Consider the following 11504-nt stretch of genomic DNA (forward strand, 5'->3'; position numbering starts at 1 on the left):
AAATTTAGGGCACAGGAAAGTCTTACCATACATATTCCGAAGTGATACAGTGTTAAAAGTTGTGTAATCAAGATGTATAGGTATTTAAGTTCGATAATCTTCTGGCTTATGCATATTTTTTTTTTTTGTGTTTAGATCTTGTTTTAGGCATATCTTTAACCCAGATAAGACTGACGTCCTATATATAGGACGGAACGTTTTATTTTTTTAACATTGCTGTGTAAGATTTTCATAGTCGGCAATCATGATACCATAATTCTTGTGTGTTATAAATTGCCTCCAATTTTTTTTTCTTAAATTTAGTCTGTCATAGTCATTGTTATTAACATATTTGTGTGAAACGTCCGGTGTCCTATATATAGGACGTCAGTCTTATCTGGGTTAACTTTCTGTTGTACTAACACTATATTACCACGTATTTCCTTTTTATCCTCTGGTTGAGTGGAAGAGAAGGCCTCACGGCCTTAACTCTGCCAGAAAAAGTGAAGCATTATTATTATTATTATTATTATTATTATTAGTATTATTATTATTATTATTATTATTATTATTATTATTATGAGGATAAAATGCCTAGATAAGAGAAGAGAGAAACACGCAATTTGAACAAAGAGAAGAGTGGTTATTTTACAACGCTTTATCAACTGCTGTACAAACAGAAGAAATAGTAGTTAGAAGAAGAAGAGAAGAAGAAGACGAAGAAGAAGAAGAAGAAGAAGGAGGAGGAGGAGGAGGAAGAGGTTATACAAATTTGGTGCTGGTGGTGGTTGTGATATTCTGACAAATAGCGTCAAAATTTGAAGCCTTCTCGTGAGCTCCTGCACCTAATTGACCTGTTCAGAAATATTTTACTCTGCTTATTTAGGTAGAGTTTTCATGATTTTTCGTAGGAATGTGACCCTCGCGAAAGCTGTGTTATCGGCTCGTGTTACATACAGGTAATGAACCCGGCTTCCGCTATTTGCGGCAGTCTTCATGACAGACATCCGTGAAATTATTGCTTAATGTTACATGCATCACGGACCCTGCATCATTTCCGGATCTGCATGCATTATGATATTAAAATAATCGCGTCGCACTTTCTAAGCGATGTCACCATTTTACGCAGCGCGACCAAAACAACTTGCACTGAACTTTCCTGAACAAATGTGACACGTCCTATTTATGAATTTTATTTGACGTGTGCAGCCCTCAACAACAGACGTCAAAATTAATTTTGTGAGCATTAAGAGTGTTTATTTTTCTCCAACCTGCACATTTCCTGGTAGAATAATTTTGGTATAAAATATTTTTCTAATAAATTCTTCCAAGTTTTAAATGGAAATTATAGCTTTATTTCTTATCTTCTTATTATACAGGGACATCATTTTATTTTTACTTCAATTTTTATTGTACCTGAGGTTTTGAATGTACTTCACTCCCACCCCTCCTACTAAGGAAGTTCCAACTCCACACAGAACCAAGACCGCAGATAGTAAGCAGTACTGAGTTAGTGAGTATAGTACGTTCCAGAAATATGTTCGCGTTTTCCAGTGACGAAAGAGCTTTCAATATTGAATCATATTTTCGCACAGGTACTGTCCGTTTGCCTACGTCGCATCCCGATTTCCCCCACCTGCTTCTGCTCGCCCCTCTGTAATAGCTGGGCTGTCTTAGCTCTTTTCTGAAAACATTAATTTCTCTTAGGAATTGGAAGTTTACGTAATATTATACAGCTGTTTAATTTAACTTAAATAAAAGGGCCTCGTTAAGTAATTAACTGTCACGTGATTTCCTCCCTTTCTACAATCCTGCGGCATAACCACTTGGACGGACAGTAGATAGCATGTCTGAGTAATTTTATATTTTCGGGTCGGGCAGAAGTGAAGATTGAATTTTCAGTACGTAGAGTAGGTACAGAATTATTTCAACATGAGTTACTAGTACGAAGGACGAAACTGGCAATTGGAATTAGATGCAATAATCTATAGTGCGATAATATGCACAAAAGAATGATGGGTTTCACATCACAGTTTATCCAATCACTGACATTTTAATTTGAAGGCATTTAATTTTATTCATTTTTTACGCTAAATAATCTGGATTATTACAGAACACTTAGAATCAGTATTTGGTTATCATATGCCATTAACGATAAAATTAATTATTAACTTGTCAAAATCCACAAAGAAATTGACTTTAAAAATTTTAGTGGTTATGTCAAAGTTTACATGGAATGACTGAGAGCGACTGACAAATACATTAGACTGGCTGCATAATTGACTGTAAGAAATAGGTGGACAGAATTACTTAAGAATGGTCTGAAGAATGGACAGGCCGAGGGACGAACAGGCGGATAAAAAAAGTTGGATGGACAGACGATCGGAGGAGTGAATAAAAAGATATACATATAGACCGATGGGAGGTTAGGCAGACGAATTGTAAATAGAAGAACGTATAGACTAAAATATCAGAGATTAAGACATAGTACGAAAGGAGAAATGTTCATACAAGGAGCTAATCGTTAGTACACACATAACTTGAGGGGTTAGGTAGAGTAAACATTGGTAATTTCGTGATAATTTCATGAAAATTAATTTAAAATGCTAATGTGTAAATATATCCTTATTCCGATTTTTTCATCTAAAAGACGATAACTTGCTGTAAAAAATCTGGAGACATAAAAGATTGGATACGTTCTTGAATAAGTGCCAAAAACCACTTTTACAACTTAAGCTGAAAGGTTGGTTATTTCGTGATGACCTTGTTAATTTCGTGATTGATAATTTCGTGAGAGGTAGAAGAATTGTGGAAAAATTCATTAAAGTCAAATGAAATTCTCACTTATTGTTACAAGACTTCAAACATAGTAATTCCGTCTAATATTCATAGCAAGAAAACATAGAAATACATATCAACACATAATAAGAATGAAATAAAAGTACAAATTGAAATTGAAAAGGGATCTTCTTTGCCCTGAAAGGGTGAACATTTTTATTACGGACTTTACTATAGCCTATATTACTAGGGTAACTCCAAACTAATGCATAACATTGGTTAAAAAATTATATTTTTATCCTACAGCTTTGCTATTTTCATTGAATGTAGATACATCCTTTGGGAACAAAATGTCACTTTTCCACATAATCCCCGTCCCTTTCAACTGCCTTACTTAATCTAGGAACGAGGGCCTGTAGACCAGCACGGTAAAAGTCTGGACCAACACGTCTGAGCCACTCTTTAGCAGCGTGCACAAGGGAGTCATCTTCTAACCTCCTTCTGCGAAGGGATCCTTCAGTTTACCAAAGAGATGGTAGTCGCCAGTTCAGGACTGTAAGGCGGAGGATGTTTCAGTGTTTTCTGTCCGAATTTTTTGATCTGGTCTGTGGTCTTGTGACTGACATATGGCTGTGCGTTGTCGTACAATAACAGAACATCCTGCTTCTACCGATGTCGTCGAACACGACTCAGTCGAGCTTGAAGTTTCTTGAGAGTTGCCACATACGCGTCAGAATTAATGGTGGTTCCGTGTGGCATGATGTCCACAAGCAAGAGTCCTTCTGAATCGAAAAACACAGTAGCCATAACGTTTTCTGCCGAAGGTGCACTTTTGAATTTCTATTTCTTTGGTGAATTTGCGTGATGCCACACCATTGTCTGCCTCTGTCTCCGGGCCAAAATGGTGGAGCCATGTTTCATCTTCTGTCATAATTCTTGCAAGTCATCTAGCACTTATCATTGGCATTTAGCATGATAACAGATCAAACAGAATCTATACTGAACCCATTGCGTCCCCCTTTTCTTTTTTGTTATCACATCTTATCTTCAGATTTCTAAAATTCGTATTGTAATACAATTTTTAAAATAGTATAAAATGTAACGCTTAATGCTCAACAAAATTTCGCCTGAAACAGCTAAGATTTTTATCAGTGAAGCTAAGCCTATATGGCGACTACAGCTGTATCTAAAATTCCAAAAAATGTTTTCTAAAATTTCATTAAGGTATAATAAATCATTGTACGAAATATCATATGCTTACCTTTAATGATAAGCCTGTAATGTAATTACAAACATCCACAAAATTTGTACGCCTGAGAAGTCGACGCTAACTTGCTTTCTCCAAACATAAATGCTCATTGAAGCAGCTACAATAGTCACACAAAACGTAGCTGTTTGTTTCTGGAAACCGGACAACATATGCAATCCCTTGGCGGAAATTTGAATCTCGTAAGGCCATTGGTTAGTTCACGAAATAACCAAGAAATGTATCACGAAATTACCAATGTTTACTCTACAGCTTACAGCAGTAAAATTTTTGGAAATATTCAACATTTTGTTTCCTCCATTACTGTATTTGTACAATAATAAAAATTAGTACTTTTAAAACACTGTCCTTCTGCTATATGAAAAAAATACTTTTACGATTTAAAAACGTTATTTATATTTTTTTTTCAAAATTCAAAATTGTAGCAGTTCGCTGTGCAGTGATGAAGCGTTTCCCTCATAACTCATAAACTTGTTAACTTTTTCATGTTCTCTCTCTTTTATTTTATTGCTGAGACTCATGTTTACAATATCATACTCTTTCAACTACATTCCTTAATAAATAATTTTTTATTATTTTGTGTTAGATGAAAATACTGATATTTGACCATTTTTAAAAGTAAATTTATTTTTTATCAGACAATCTATTAAAGGTGGAGAAGTGATCTTGCATCATATTGTAGATATGATATGCATAAACACACACAAAAAATTTCATCATATAATGTTGAATAGTTTTTTAGTTATGTGGAAACGCTTCATCATGCATAGTGAACTGAATTTTGAAAAAGAAAAATGTAAATAAGTTTTTTAAAAATCGTTAAAATATTTTTTTCATATAACAGAAGGACAGTGTTTTACACATACTAATTTTCATTATTGTGCAAGACACAGTAATGGAGAAAAAAAATGTTGAATATTTCCAAAATTTTACTGCTGTAAGCTGTACCTAACCCCTTAATAGAAGATACTACAAACAGCTACTGTGCGAAGAGATTATAGTGTGATATATAAAGAATGTAGGCTCTATAGGTAGTGTACAAAGAATGTTGAAAAAGTACATTTCCTTTAGAATTCTGAAATCTCTCTTTTATCATTTCAATATGTTTCATGCGCTTCATTGAAAGATAATATAAAACAAAAGAAATGGAGACTTAGGAAAGAAAAATTCACGAGTGTAACTTCTTTGGTTGTGCGCACTATGTAAGTCACACAAGCGTAGTAGCTTCGTAGTATAATTATCTGCATCGCTTACGTGGGAGTAATTTCTATTATTGCACAAATATCGCAAAAACAGACAACACTTCCTTGTGATCCTCGTGTTGTCCTCAAGGTTCGGGCATTAGCTGTGTGCCCAAGTGCTACAACATATGATATTTGTGCAGGTAACGACCGAAATTTGTGTCATATAATCGTACGTCATAAGATGAATAAAATGTATACTTTTGCTAGAATAAGTGTGAAAATTATTGTCAGTTTAAATTCAAAATAAAAGTCGCTGCCAAAGATGACGCACAATTTGCTTTACGGCTTGTGTAGAATTCAATGTTACCGATGCTATTTCCATTAATTGTAGTTTATTTTCTTGAACTGTAATTCAGGAGCGCTATGTTACTATAGTACATTATGCAACGAGCCTATAATGAAGGTAATTAAGAAGCGAGTCTCATAATTTTCATACAAGCTTCTTAATTACCATTATAGGCGAGTTTCACACGACTTTTTATGCTCGACCATATTTCTAACTTGATATTATTAATTTTCTTTGTATCTGACCTTGACCAATGTCCCGTATGTTGTGAGATGTTGGCAGACGCGAAAGTATTGATTTTTTCCGAGGAACAGATGTTCACATTGACCTTGCTAGGCCATAAGAACCTACAGAGATAACATTGAAATTAAATTAGACATTGAAAAACGAGATGACAAATTGAATTTATTTGAATATTATTTACAATTAACGCTAATTATTATAGTAACAGAACATAACCTTCTGCGACAGTATTGGATTTCCAGCCTCCGTGACTTTTCGCTAATTTTCTTTCGATTGCATGTCCGAGAATAATCGATACTTGCAGTTTTATAACGGTAGAAAGCTGACCTGTCATTGGCTGAATAGTTGTAACCTGAGTCGTCATTGGCTGAAAGACCTGACCTTTAATGAGTAGGTGTACTTTAATGACATGCATTATAGGTCTGCTACCAGGTGTATAATTACTACATTTCGGCATGGTCGAGCATAAAATAATTTACTGTCACTGAAATTTGTTTTAGATTGGAACTTTTAAATTCACCTATTCGGGAAAGACGTCAGTTAATATTTTGTAACACACTAAACGCATCTTGCTCTTTACGGGGAATTCGTCGATGCAACCCGCAATATAAAATTACTTCTAAGGGCGATTTTACTAACATGTTACTAATCCGCAATTAACTAATTATAATTTAACTTAAATATGGAAGTTAAATCGTATTTAATTAATTTGCATTTCACCAAACTAATACGCATTTAAAATAAAGTCAGTTAATTTAATTCCCAATTAAGTCATCACGGCCTTCGGAATCATAGTAAAATCTTAATTCAGAAGGCCATGTGCCTTGTTAATGTAATCAGTGACTTTTAGAGCGAGTTCATTTGTTATGTTACGACAATAAAATGTCTTCAAAAACAGAGGTAACCTCAAAACATATTAAAATCATCGAAAACAAAAAAGACGGATTGGTAGAGTTTAGAAGAAAAGAAGAAAAGTTGGAAATAAGTAGAAATAGATTTAAGTACAAGAAAACCTCATCCCAATATCTTCAGCAATATTGAAGACAAAACGGGATAATATGAAAGTAGATACAAGGAAATATAATGCAACAAGCAAAATGGAAAGACTTCATGGATTTGCACTATTCCATTGTCTTCAAATGTAATATTATGCCTACATGATAAATACTGTATGTGAACCATATTACTTTAGTTGCCGTATTTCAGACAACCGAAGATTGAATAAACCTTTCTTCAATAAGTGTATCATTTAAATAATATGAAGTACTTAACTATCAGTTGGAAATTCTAAATTACCTTCTATACAGGGTGATTCAAAAGTCTCTTGACATTTTCCTGATATCGCTAATGCAGGGATTTCTTTTATATATAATTGGAAAGAATGCTTATCATACAAGAGAGAGCTGTCGTTTCAGCTCGACTATGTCGAATGACCTACGACCCTCTTACTTATCTGTCTGATTCCACAGTCTTTCTCGGTATCATAACTTAAATACTCGGTCACAATATGACAACACGCTAGAAACACCACTGCACACATCATCTCTCTATTCTTCGTCTTTCACTGTTGCTACTTCTCGTCACTGGAATTTTCTGCCGCCTGAAGTCAAGGGCTGCCGAACTTTAATTTCCTTTAAATGTAAATTAGAAAAGTATCTTATGATGAATTGCCAGACCTAACGTGTTGCAAATGTGTTCCACTGTATTTATTATTATTATTTTGTTTCTTATTTTTATTATCTAAATCGTGTTTATTTATCACTTAACGCCAATATGTATCCCACTGTGTTGTTTTTTTATTATTAATCTATTTTTGTGTACATTTCATTCAATTGTCGGTTTCTGATTTAATTATGTAAATCCTATTTAATTGTAATCTAATACTAATATGTATACTAATGTGTTTATTTTTATTTTTACTGTGTACATTTTTCTTTTTTTATTGAATTATCGGCTTCTGTTTTTATGTGATTCGCATTTGATTCTAACAAATTAATATGTATTTCACTATGTTTATTTTTATTTTATGAGGTAAATTTTATGTAACTACCTCTTTTGATCTCATTATGTAATCAGTATGTAATTACTTAAATCTGATCAAGTTTTATGATCAACTGTGTAAGCAAGTTTTAATCCTGGTTGAGTGTAAGAGAAGGCCTTAAGGCCTTAACTTTGCCAGGTTAAATAAAGCCATTATTATTATTATTATTATTATTATTATTATTATTATTATTATTATTATTATTATTATTATTATTATTATTAATAGGTCCAGCAAGATTTCGAGAGAAGATTCAGGAAACTAGGGCCTAGCAGTCAAGCTATCAGAGATCTGGTAAACAAATTCCAACGAACTGGCAATTTTGCAGATGAGCGTTCAGGGAGACCGGCTACAACACCACATAACAGTGCAAGCCATACAGGATGCCGTCACACGGAGTCCCACCGCTTCTACCGAGAGACTGAGGAGGGAACTTGATGTTTCACAAAGCACTGTACGGCGTACTTTACGCTATACGCCATATCATAACCAGATAATGCACAACCTTGAACCTGAGGATTTTGCAGCTCTACACGGAATGTGTTTTGACTTGTTAGATGCAGTCGAGAATGAAAATCTGATGAACAAATGTGCTGTTCAGTGATGAAGTGCTGTTATGTTCGCTGAGCGAACAACTACAGGGAATACCTACCTTGACATGCTACAACACTTCTTGGTACCCCAGCTGGAACAGGGTGGAACAACAGACACCGTTGTTTTCCAGCAAGATGGCGCACCACCCCCATTTTGCCTTAATTATAAGAGAATACCTGAATGAACACTTTCCCAATAGGTGGACAGGTCGTGGCTCACCGATAATTTGGTCGTCCCACTCTCCAGACCTGATGTCCTTTGACTTTTTCGCCTGGGGGTTCATTAAGTCTAAGGTGTATCGATTACGGGTCGACACCCTACAGGAATTACGACAGCAAATAACTGCAGGAGCACACGGGATCACGCCCGCTATGCCGAACAAAATGTTTCGGTCTACAGAAGAAAGATGGAGGCGCTGCCTAGACGTAGAGGGCAACAACATTGAAATGCACTAAATGTAGTCTTTGGTATAGTATGTTTCAGAAGTATAGGAACTTTTGCAATTGCATGCCATTTTCCATAAAATGTCAAGAGACTTTTGAATCACCCTGTATAAGAATGCTTACGTCTTGCTTAAGTCACGTACACGTTGGGGCAACGATAAACGATCAGAGAAACGATCTAGCGACGCTTTGCGATTAACAAAGAATCAAGTGTTCATATCTGAGCCACGAGAACGCGGGGAGCTAACTTTTGATTTATCACTTTATCAGCAGAAGACATTTTATACATCCGTTTAATGAAAGCAGATATATAGAAAATATCAGTTGATAGGTTCCAGGTTAACGTAACCTAAATACATACAAAATTGAACACATTTCGAGGGCTCTCTTATTCCAAAGCTTATAAGTCCATTTCGATGTGATTGGTTCTTTTGATCTACATCTATAAGGTTCAACTTTTCTTTCCATTTTACACATTCAAGCAATGTATGCAAGATTGATATTTAATATATATATATATATATATATATATATATATATATATATATATATATACACACAGGGTGTTTAAAAAATACGGGGCATAATTTCAGGTATATATTTCCCACATGTAGACAATCAAAATAGTTCATTACAACATGTGTCCGGAAATGCTTCATTTCCGAGTTATGGCCTTCACAACATTGAAATTCACCGGAACGTTTTTCTTTCCGCAGGTCGTTGTCATTACAGAAGATGTTCAAAATGTCCACCTCCTGCTTGAATACAGACCTGACATCGATGTCTCATTGACCTGCGAACACGATCCCAAACTCCAGGAGTATTGCGTCTGTCCTCAGAACATGCCACAATTCGATTCCGAACAGATTCCAAATCAGGCACCGGAGACGAATGTCTTCCGATCTGGACATTGTCGCTGTGGGTACCTCTCCTGGTACAAACGACGAGCCAGCGCAGCATTGCCGTCCGCCTTACCGTACATGAAGTGTATCTCTGCCAGCTCTTGATTTGAATACATGTCGCACAGTCTAACGCCTACACAACACTGAATGTAACCTTCGGCTCGGAATGAACTGCCAGAGTGCCCTCTTAATGTCTCCTTTGACGGCAACGACCTGCGGAAAGAAAAACGTTCCGGTGAATTTCAATGTTGTGAAGGCCATAACTCGGAAATGAAGCATTTCCGGACACATGTTGTAATGAACTATTTTGATTGTCTACATGTGGGAAATACATACCTGAAATTATGCTTCGTATTTTTAAACATCCTGTATATACACAGTTCAGTTTTACATGCGCATACGAATGCAATCTAGGAAGAATATTGAAAGAATCGAGTTTAAAAAGCACGTTCATTTAAGATGTATTACGATTTTGTGTCTACAAGTGCGCCGTTTTAAACGTCATATGTTATCTTTTATTTAACGACGCTCGCAACTGCAGAGGTTATATCAGCGTCGCCGGATGTGCCGGAATTTTGTCCCGCAGGAGTTCTTTTACATGCCAGTAAATCTACTGACATGAGCCTGTCGTATTTAAGCACACTTAAATGCCATCGACCTGGCCCGGGATCGAACCCGCAACCTTCGGCATAGAAGGCCAGCAATTTAAACGTCATCTTTACTACGTATATACAGGGTAATTCACGAGGATTTACCGTCCCTTACGGAGCTTATTTCCGAAGAAATTCTGAGCAAAAAATGTCATAGAAACATTTGTCCTAATCTAAATATTTTCAGAATTACACTAATTTGAAGTTGTTTGTAAAATACCATTATTCTTGAGTTTTAAGGGTAAAAGAATATTAGAGATAAAGAATGAACTATTCAGGAGTATTAGCTAGTATTCTGAAGCTAAAAATGTGTTGTGGATTCCATAGTTATTTCGTACAGAATTTTTTTTTTCGATTTTTAACTACAAAATTACATTTTTTTAAGCTTTTATCACAACAATTGTTACAAATCACGTCACTCTTGTAAATTCTTTAAGACTCTACATTAGGATGCATAATTAAACTGTAAAGAATCAAGTTTCTAAAGTCGTATGATTTGTAACAATTTTTTTTATAAGTGCGTAAGAATGATATCATTTTTAGTTACAAATTGAAAAATAAAACCTATGCAAAACAATTAGACCTAACAACACATTTATTAAGCTTATATTATACACATTACACTCGTTAAACTTTGCCAAAAATTCAGTCGTGGAGTAAAGTAATAAACTTGTTTCATAACATACTATTAAGGCTCATTCACAATGAAAATTAAACATAACGTAAGCGTTAACTTAAGAATATAAACGTTACGGTAAAATCAAGATCATTCATGATGGGAACATAAACATAACAACAAACATACTTGGTAACCATGGAAACATAACAACGACGCCATTTCCTCATATTCTGTCGTTTGCAAACTTTCATGTTAACGTCTTACGGTAATGTTTATGTCAGTGCTTATGTGAACCATTGTGAATGATCCCATTTGGTACCCTGGGCTCAAACTTCTGTGTTTATGTTACAGTTATGTTTAATTTTCATTGTGAATGAGGCTTTACACATTTTTTCTTATTGTGTTAGTAACGAACCTAAACATTGCGCATGCGTGACACTCAGATTTTCATTTTTCAC

Source organism: Periplaneta americana, chromosome 15 (assembly GCF_040183065.1).
Source record: "Periplaneta americana isolate PAMFEO1 chromosome 15, P.americana_PAMFEO1_priV1, whole genome shotgun sequence".
Classification (NCBI taxonomy): Eukaryota; Metazoa; Arthropoda; class Insecta; order Blattodea; family Blattidae; genus Periplaneta; species Periplaneta americana.